Here is a 9453-nt window from a genome sequence, read left to right on the forward strand (position 1 = left end):
GTCGCCACCGCCAGCCGGGATCCGACCCGGAGACAAAACCGCACACGGGTGCGAGTTGCCTGCTTCGGTCCGGCTGCCGAGAAACCCTCGCTTCCCGGGTGTATCACCGGGGGTGCATTAACCCTCGTCTCCGATGCAGGGAAGGGTGGTGAAGAGCCAAAGCCCTCGGCGGCGGCACCAGCTCGGATGGCAGGAGCGGTTTCATCAGCCTAATTAAATTCAGACTGATCGGTGACCACGCTCGCATGGCTCAAAAACCTTTCTGGAAAGCAGTGGGGGGTTTTTATTTGTTTGCTTTAAGTATCCTAAAAGCACTGCACGCTTTTCTTCGTGGCACCGAGGCACTAAAGAGATAAAAGATCTATAAATATCTGCTGGATGTTATAGACTAAAAAAAAAAAAAAAGAAAGAAAAGTGCTTCCCTGCTTGCATCTTTTCCCGTAAGCACCAGTGCAATGCGGTCCGGGCAGCCCGGATTGGCATCCCTTTGAAATCCCCTGCATCCCCCCAGCTGTTCAACATATTTCAGGCTCGAGTGTCTCCCCCCACCAGAAACTGCTCCTTTGGTTTCTCTTAAGCTCCCCCGTCTGCTTTTCATAACTGCAGAATGCGAGCGGGGACTTTTCCCAGGGTGTTATCGAGGCCGCGGGTCTGCGATGCCCCAGGGACGCAAACCCGGACCTTCCCCACGCGGGGAGCTGAAAACTCGCCTGGGGGAACCGTGCTGATGGGCTGGGGAGGGAGAGGGTGGGAAACACCACTTTAAGAAAAATTAAAAAACCTAACGTGCCAAATTCACCCCGAAAAAGCTGGCGGGGAGCTTACATCGGTTTGATCCACATTTTTTTTGCCTGATCCGTGTAAGAGGCTGCAGAGTTTGCACTTTGGGGGGGGGGGTTCTTTTTTTAGCTTGACACAGGAGCACCAAAATATTTTCCTAGAGCCCAAGTGACTCAGAAAGGCCAATTCCATATTTTAAAGGGATTCAAATATGCAAGAACCTGTCAGATACTGAAATCCTTCGGAAAGTTTTCCCTTTGATCCATAGTTAAGACAAAGACCTGGAAACGGAGCTGCCCCACGCTGCGGGCTCCCGGCAAAGCTGCAGATCCCCGGCTGGTGGGAAGCCTCCGGCTGGAGGACTCCCACTCCCCCTCCTCTGAGAAAACAGCAGATTGAGCAAATAAAGCATTTTCTCTGGGGTTGGTTTTGGTTTTTTTTTTTGGCTTTTGGTCGGCAGCTGGTCAGCCCCTAATGAGCACCCTGGGCTGTGATTTCCTGCCGGGGAAAAGGGGACATAGAAGAAATCTATGGGCTACGAGGATGATGAGGGGACTGGAGCATCTCTCCTACAAGGAGAGGCTGAGGGAGCTGGGCTTGTTCAGCCTGGAGAAGAGAAGGCTGAGAGGGGACCTTAGAAATGCCTCTGAATATCTGCAGGGTGGGTGTCAGGAGGATGGGGCCAGACTCTTTCCAGTGGTGCTCAGCGACAGGACAAGGGGCAACGGGCACAAACTGAAGCAGAGGAAGTTCCAGCTGAAGATGAGGAAGAACTTCTTCCCTCTGAGGGTGACGGAGCCCTGGCCCAGGCTGCCCAGGGAGGCTGTGGAGTCTCCTTCTCTGGAGATATTCCAGCCCCGCCTGGACGCGGTGCTGTGCAGCCTGCTCTGGGTGACCCTGCTTCGGCAGGGGGTTGGGCTGGGTGACCCACAGAGGTCCCTTCCAACCCCTGCCATGCTGGGATTCTGTGATTCTGTCTCAGACCTGTTGCAGCATCCTCCCTCATGCTGCTTTGCTTGAGCCTGTGCGTGTCCCAAGCTCCCGGCTTGAATGCCTAGAGCCTTTCCAAGACTTTCTGGGCTGCTTCTTTCCATGTTTGCTATTCTGGAGAGCCTTGCTTGCTCTCACTGCCTCATCAGGGCAAAAGCAGAACACACAAAAATCTTTCCTGAAGGTCACCGACAGAAAACAGCAGCTCTTTGTTTGCCCTCCTGCCTAAATGTGCTGAGAGCCGTTAGGGAAACCAGGAACCTGATTTTTCCCCGGTGAGGTCTGGCCATCCTTGCCACGATACACACAGAGACAGTGCACACAGTTACTGTGGGAAGGGGAAAAGGACGGCTTCACCACCTCTAAAGACAGCCAGAAAATCCCTCCAATGGATGGCATGACGCAGGCAGGACAGCTGGGGTGACGAGCCCCCCCGTCCTGCTCCCTGGCTGGATGTGGGGACCATGGCCGGAGCTTGCCGGTAGCTCCAGCCTTGCCTGCCTGGGAGAAGGCGCTGTGGATTGCGTTTGGGATGCTGGACATCGTGAGTGCCAGAGCCCTAAGAGGAGCATGCAAGCAGAGGAGCCCTGTGGAGAGGTGGCTGGGGGCAGATGAAGATGCTCTCCGCTGCTGGGCTCGCCCTTCTCCTTTCTGCCCTAGGCGAGCAATTCCCCCGTGGCCCCTTTTGCTTGCTCCCCCAGCTGATCCGGTGCCTCCCTCTGGGACGTGTCCCTGGGCAAGGGACAAAGGGAAGTGATTCCTAGTTGGGATCACTGGTGTGAATCAAATTTCTAACCTAGATCCTCTCCCATTTCACAGAATCACAGAATGTTTGGGGTTGGAAGGGACCTCTGTGGGTCACCCAGCCCAACCCCCTGCCCAAGCAGGGTCACCCAGAGCAGGCTGCACAGCACCGCGTCCAGGCGGGTCTGGAATATCTCCAGAGAAGGAGACTCCACAGCCTCCCTGGGCAGCCTGGGCCAGGGCTCCGTCACCCTCAGAGAAAACAGACCCAAACAGGAGATGTCCCTGCTTAGAGCTTGGGTGCTGGCCCACCGACGAGACCAGCCCGTTTCCTCTGCCTGGCTCCCCCCACGATGAGAAACACCCCGAGATGCCCCCCAAAACAAACACAAGGTAAAAACACCCTCAGCCAGCCCAGACCCCGAGGCATCCCCACCCCAGCCCATCCTGCCGGAGGGACAGAGCTGCCCCAGGGCCACCTCCAGCCCCCGTCCAGGCTGTGCCCGGTCCCAGGCGGCCATCTGGAGGGACCACATCTGATTCACATCATCCCACAGCTGAAAATCCTGTGTCAGGCGCTTCAAAGGACACGGCCTCATAGCCGAGAGGCTCCCCTTGAACTCGACGGCAAGCCGCCCCGCCGCAGGGTCCGGGTGACGGCCGGGGGCGGCTGGTTTATCTCCTGAATGTCCTTCCCCTTCCCATAAACAGGAGGAGCGGATGGGAACATGTCTGAGACCGATGGGGAAATGACGGGGCGGGGAGGGAGATGGGGGTTAAATCTTCAAAAGCACTGAAGTGCCAGATCCTGGGAGAGACGCTGAGACCAGGGCTACAAGGATGGTGAGGGGACTGGAACATCTCTCCTACGAGGAGAGGCTGAGGGAGATGGGCTTGTTCAGCCTGGAGAAGAGAAGGCTGCGAGGGGACCTTAGAAATGCCTACAAATATCTGCAGGGTGGGTGTCAGGAGGACGGGGCCAGACTCTTTCCAGTGGTGCCCAGCGACAGGACAAGGGGCAACGGGCACAAACTGAAGCAGAGGAAGCTCCAGCTGAACACAAGGAAGAACTTCTTCCCTCTGAGGGTGATGGAGCCCTGGAACAGGCTGCCCAGGGAGGCTGTGGAGTCTCCTTCTCTGGAGATATTCAATATCTGCCTGGACAAAGTCCTCTACAACCTACTGTAGGTGACCCTGCTTCGGCAGGGGGTTGGACTAGATGACCCACAGAGGTCCCTTCCAACCCCTACCATTCTGTGATTCTGTGATTCTGTGATTCTGTGATTCTGTGAACATCACTGGTGGGGGAACGAGCTGAGCACCAGGCAGAACACTAGTGCTTCTGACATTTTTCTCTTATGCAGAGCTGCAAAAAAAGAAAAAGAAAATACTTTCAATGACTCAAAAGAGGAGTGGACTGACCCTCCCAGCCCTGCAACAGCAGCACGTAGCAGTGAAGAAAGCCACGCTGCCCCGACCATGGACCTGTGCTGGGCAGAGTGAGGTGCACGGTGCAGAGTCCGGCCCCGACAGCTCCCCAGCACCCACAGCCAAGCCCCGTGCTATTCCCAGATGTCCACATGGCCTGGGAATGAGCACATCTGGAACCCACGCCTCCCAAAGCGTCCTTCAAGCCCTCTGCGGCCAAGCCAGTCCCGGCCCTTTAAGGACGCCGTTAATTAATCCAGAGTACAAAAATAGCCCTGCAGGATTTCCTGCCTCCCCTCCCTCCCCTCCAACGGCACCACAAGGTAAGAGGAAGGAGGAGAAGCTCGTAAAGCAGAATTAAGGGAAGATGCTCCAGTGAGCCCATGGTGCGTCCCTGCTTTATGGCTCTCATTTGACTTGGAGTGACCCCCGTTCTTCCCCTGCCCACGCACAGCTCATCCTTCCCATCCCACGCACCCAACACGCAGGTGTAAGCCCTCCGAGATGCACTGGGCTTTCTTAAACTGGAGTCATTAAATTCCCGGGAAGCACCCAGGCAATGAGGATGCAGGGAGGGAGGCAGGGACCTCGCTGCCCACCCGGCTGCTCTGTGGGAGCCGGTCTGGACGTGGAGTGAGATGAAATCTGATGTGTAATAACTCCACCTAGAGGGAAAAGGGACGGCTGGGCGAGACGGGCCATGGGCGACGGTGGCACAGCCGAGCACGTTCCCCATCGCCTGCCAGCTGGGACGGAGGAGGGATCGCTGCCTGGACACAGAGATGGCCCCGGGACACCAGAGCGGGCATCGCTCCCTGTGGCGATGGCACAGTGGTCAGTCCCACGGGTGTATCAGCCACCACCCGTGCCCAGGGAGCCCGCAGCCGGCTCAGATCCAAGAGCCCAGCTGCCCCTTTCCACCCACGGACCGATTGCTACTCACTGGTCTCACACACAAGCTTCACGGCCATCCCGTGGGCGATTCTCCGAGTCCTTCACTCAGGGCATTTCTTGTGATTTCCTTGCCGACACCCGGAGTTTCACTCCTTTCCTAGGCACCGACATCTCTGCGGATGGGCCACACAACAAGTTCAGAACAGGTGGGGAAAGCAGAGCACACACACGACTTGTCACAGCCCCCCTCCCGGTGCCCCGATGCACCCAGGGCTAAAATACCCCCAAATCTGAGAGTTCATTCTCCACACCCACGCTCTGGCTTTCTTTCATTTCTCTTTTTTTCCATAGCAGATCCATCAGCAGTTTGGTCAGAGACAATCATAGAATCATAGAATCATAGAATGGTTTGAGCTGGAAGGGACCTTAAAGATCATCTGGTTCCAACCCCCCTGCCATGAGCAGGGACATCTTCCACCAGCCCAGGTTGCTCAGAGCTCCATCCAACCTGGCCTTGAGCACTGCCAGGGAGGGGGCAGCCACAGCTTCTCTGGGCAATGTGTGCCAGTGCCTCACCACCCTCATGGGGAAGAATTTCTTCCTAATATCTAATCTAAATCTGCCCTCTTTTAGTTTAGAGCCATTCCCCCTTGTCCTATCACTACACACCCTTGTGAAAAGCCCCTCTCCATCCTTCCTGTAGGCCCCTTCAGGTACTGGAAGGCTGCTCTAAGGTCACCCTGCAGCCTTCTCTTCTCCAGGCTGAACAGCCCCAACTCCCTCAGCCTGTCCTCGTAGGAGAGGTACTCTATCCCTCGGGTCATCCTCGTGGCCCTCCTCTGGACCCGCTCCAACACATCCATGTCCTTCTTATGTTGGGAAGAGCTGGGAAGTACCACTTGTAGCATCCGGACCCTCTGCCCATCTCCAGCCAGGACTGACTCCACCAGAGCTGAGGGTGCGTTGGCCACTCTTGGCTGCGTGTGGCTGAACCTCAGCACGAAGCGGTCAGGGATGGAGGACGCATTTATACCCAGGCATGGATGGATGGATGGATGGATGGATGGATGGATGGATGGATGGATGGATGGAAGAATGGTTGGATGGATGGATGGATGGATGGATGGATGGATGGATGGATGGATGGATGGATGGATGGATGGATGGATGGAAGGACGGTTGGATGAATGAATAGGGTGATAGATAGATGAAGTGATGGATGGATGGAGGGATAGATGGATGGGGTGATGGATGGTAGGATGGTTGGATGGATGGATGGATGGATGGATGGATGGATGGATGGATGGATGGATGAATGAAGTGATGGATGGATGGAGTGATGGATGCATGGATGCATGGATGCATGGATGCATGGATGGATAGGATGAAGCCACTGGAACAAACTGTGGAACCTTCTCCCAGTGCTCACCAGCTGCCACCAGGTCTGGCTGGTGTCTGGTCAGCCCAGAGCCCAAGCAGAGCTGGAGGAGGACTGTCACCCCGGGCAGGGGTGGTGGGAGCACTGTGCAAGAACAGCCCCCTTGGCACAGCCCATGCACAGACCTTAGAAAACTACTGAAGTTTTCAAGGCCTTGCTGATCCCCTCCAGGCGTGAGCAGGCAGCCAGCCATCCCTGCCATGCAACTCTGAGAAACCCTCCATGCTTTCTACTCCCACCCTTCCCAGGCCCCCACCTTCACCAACCACTGCTCAGCTTGTTTCAGGCACCGCTTACTTCAGCCCCACTGCCCTTCCCACGGGACTCCTGCCCACATCGTGCCAGCTCCGGGCATGGGAATCAGTCACCATTTATTTTTTCTTCTCTGTAACCTTGGAAATTGGAGACCAAGGGAACCTCAGCTTAAGCTTCTGTTTAACAACCGCCTCTTATCACTGCTCGCACAGTGCAGCCCAGGTGGAAGATAAAGCATTTCCACCACGATGGCTAAACAGAAATCAAGCCTTCCAAGCGGCTTGCCTGGCAATATTGTCCTCTGCCCTCTTGGCAGTGCAGATTCGGGCTGTGCTTCTTCCCAGGCCCCATGTTCCCCAGTGTGGTGCAGGGTCCTCCACTTGCTCCCAGCTCAGCCAGTTGTTAACCACTTACTTCCAAACCGTTGCACGCTTTGTCCCAGCAGCCGGCTGCCGAGGGACACGCGGAGGCTTTTCTGCTGGGGCCGCTGCCGAGCCTTCGGCTGGGGCAGCCACGAGAAGAGCCATCGTGCCGGGACTCACATACAACTGGGGTGCGAGAGCTCCCTCCTCTATGGCTCCTCTCCAAAGCTCTTCCTGCTGTTCATCCCACCGGGACGGTGATTTTGTCTTCAGGTTTCAGATGACCCGATGGTCTGAGCTCGACACTCACACGTGCCCAAACCCCAGCTGCCCCACGGCCACTTATGGCCCTTCAATGTATCCCCCACCACCCATGGAAGGGGAGGACAAGAGATCAGGGCTGTATTTCCTCTGAGGAAGCTTCAATCCTGAATTTAATCAAGCTCATAGAAATACGACCTTTGGGAAGTACAGGAGGGTCCTTCTTAACTGGCCCACTGATGGGACATCGCATGAGAGCGTGTTTGCAGAGGCAGTCACTAGATAAATGCCATCTTGGTGTCACCAGCTTGTACTCGTTGGAAAGGAAAAGGTAAAAGCTGTTATTTACCCACTAATCCATCCAGAGAAAATGGCTTATCAGACCCACAGTCTGCTCATTTTGTACTGGAAGGCTGGAGAGATCTGGCAGCCAGAGTGCTCTGCCGGTGGCTGATGAGAAAATGTCCATTTTCCTGCAGGGACTGCAAATCTCTCGAGTCACCAACAAGGCACGCACCCTCGTACCCGCTGTGTGCAGGCTCGGGGCACTTTGGGATCAGAAGTACCCTTTGGGCTGTGCTCCCCAGTTCTCAGCCTGAGGCCAGATCCGTGCTTGATCTGATCCCAGCTCCAATTTTTTGGGGTAAGCTCGTTTTACTTCTCATAAAATAGCCACATCCAATGGAGGGCAATGGCAATAAATAGGTTTCTTGCTGGAGCTGCTTTTAGTTGTTTTTTAAGCCCTGACTTGGACTCAGACGGGATAGTCAAGTATTAACGAGGTGCGATGCTGTTAGGCTCAGGTGGGGATTTTCTCCACAAAAAAATAAGTGTTCCTGGGCCACGGACAGGAGAGGTGAGGAAACCTGCAGACACTGAACACACACTTCTTCCAGCCTCCCTGGACGGCGAGCTGGGGCTGCCTCTGTGAGGGGTGGCTCTGCTTCCCTCTGAAAGCAACGCCTGGGGCAGGGGGATGAGACACACTTATGGTTCCCAACACTTCCCCTTCCTCTGCAGTTAAATTACGTTTGGTTTCTTAGCTAACGATGGGTTAATTACTTCCAGCGAGGTAGACACGGTCCCGATGCACTTCTCCTTTCATAACTGTGCTAGCATTATCATAAATCCCAATGAAATATCATTTCCCAGGTCCCAAGCGGCCACCTGGATGGCTGCAGAGCTTTGCCGAAGACTGCCAGGTTTCCCCTACGACTTTATTAAGCTCGAGCAGGAATTTAGTTTATCATTCTCCATCTGCAGGCAACATTTGGGGAGACACAGCATCCTTCTTACCTCTGGCGGACAGATGGGGGATTAAGCAGGCGCTGGGTCCTCCGTGAAATCCGGGTGCCCGGAGCTGGTTTATGAGCTCTTCTGCAGATATTTCCACCGCTCAGGATTTACTGCTGGCTGGATACAGCCTGGTCTACGAGAGGTTAAAAAGAATCAAAGAGGCTGGTCCCTAGGTATATTGAGCCCTGAGGAGCTGTTTCCAAAACAGAATGTAAACAATTTTATTGTGGCAAGGATTTATCTGTTCTTACTGCCTCGTGTCATGCAGCCAAAGGAAAGGAGAGCGCTTTTTCTCTCCTCATAAAGCAGGGTGTGTTTCAGACTCGGGCATTTACGTCGAGCAAGTGCATGGCTCCTTTCCCATCTTTCTGACTGTCCCGCGGTCACGAATTTGCAGTTTCCCTGCCTTGCGACTGCCTTGTTCCAGCGCTGGCGAACGCCGAGCAGCCGGAGGATATCACTTCACTGGGTTTTTTTTTTTCCTCTGCATCAAAATACGCCGCAGTGGAACCAGCAGAGAGGAGATGAACGCATCTGTGACACAAGTGGAAATGTGTTATTTCAACTTTCCCCTTGCTCTTCAGCAACTAAATCCTGGCCTCAGAGGTACCGGGGAGATTTATCTGTTGGCTGCTGTGAATCCTCGCTGGCCCTGATCGCTTGACCTTTAAAAAGCCGTCGGGTGGGACTTGGAGAGGTCTCCAGGAGATGTGGGAGCTCATCAGCAGCCACGTGCTTTCCACCAAGCTCTCGGTAAGAAGCGAAGCCTGTTTCACACGTGGACTCTCAGGAGTCTTCGCAAAGTGGCTGAGCCCTGCTCTGGTTTCCCCTCGCTGGGTACACTAATCCAGTTCTTCCCCACCTCTTCTTTACAAAGCCCGTAAGAACCCTGCCATCCTTCCAACGTGCTGAAAAGTAGAGAACAAGCTTAAAACTCGCTGCACGGGGAGGGGGGTGGCTGAAAACCAGCTGGCCCCGTTCCGCCCTGCCTGTGCAGCTGGCTCA

Source organism: Opisthocomus hoazin, chromosome 7 (genome assembly GCF_030867145.1).
Source record: "Opisthocomus hoazin isolate bOpiHoa1 chromosome 7, bOpiHoa1.hap1, whole genome shotgun sequence".
Classification (NCBI taxonomy): domain Eukaryota; kingdom Metazoa; phylum Chordata; class Aves; order Opisthocomiformes; family Opisthocomidae; genus Opisthocomus; species Opisthocomus hoazin.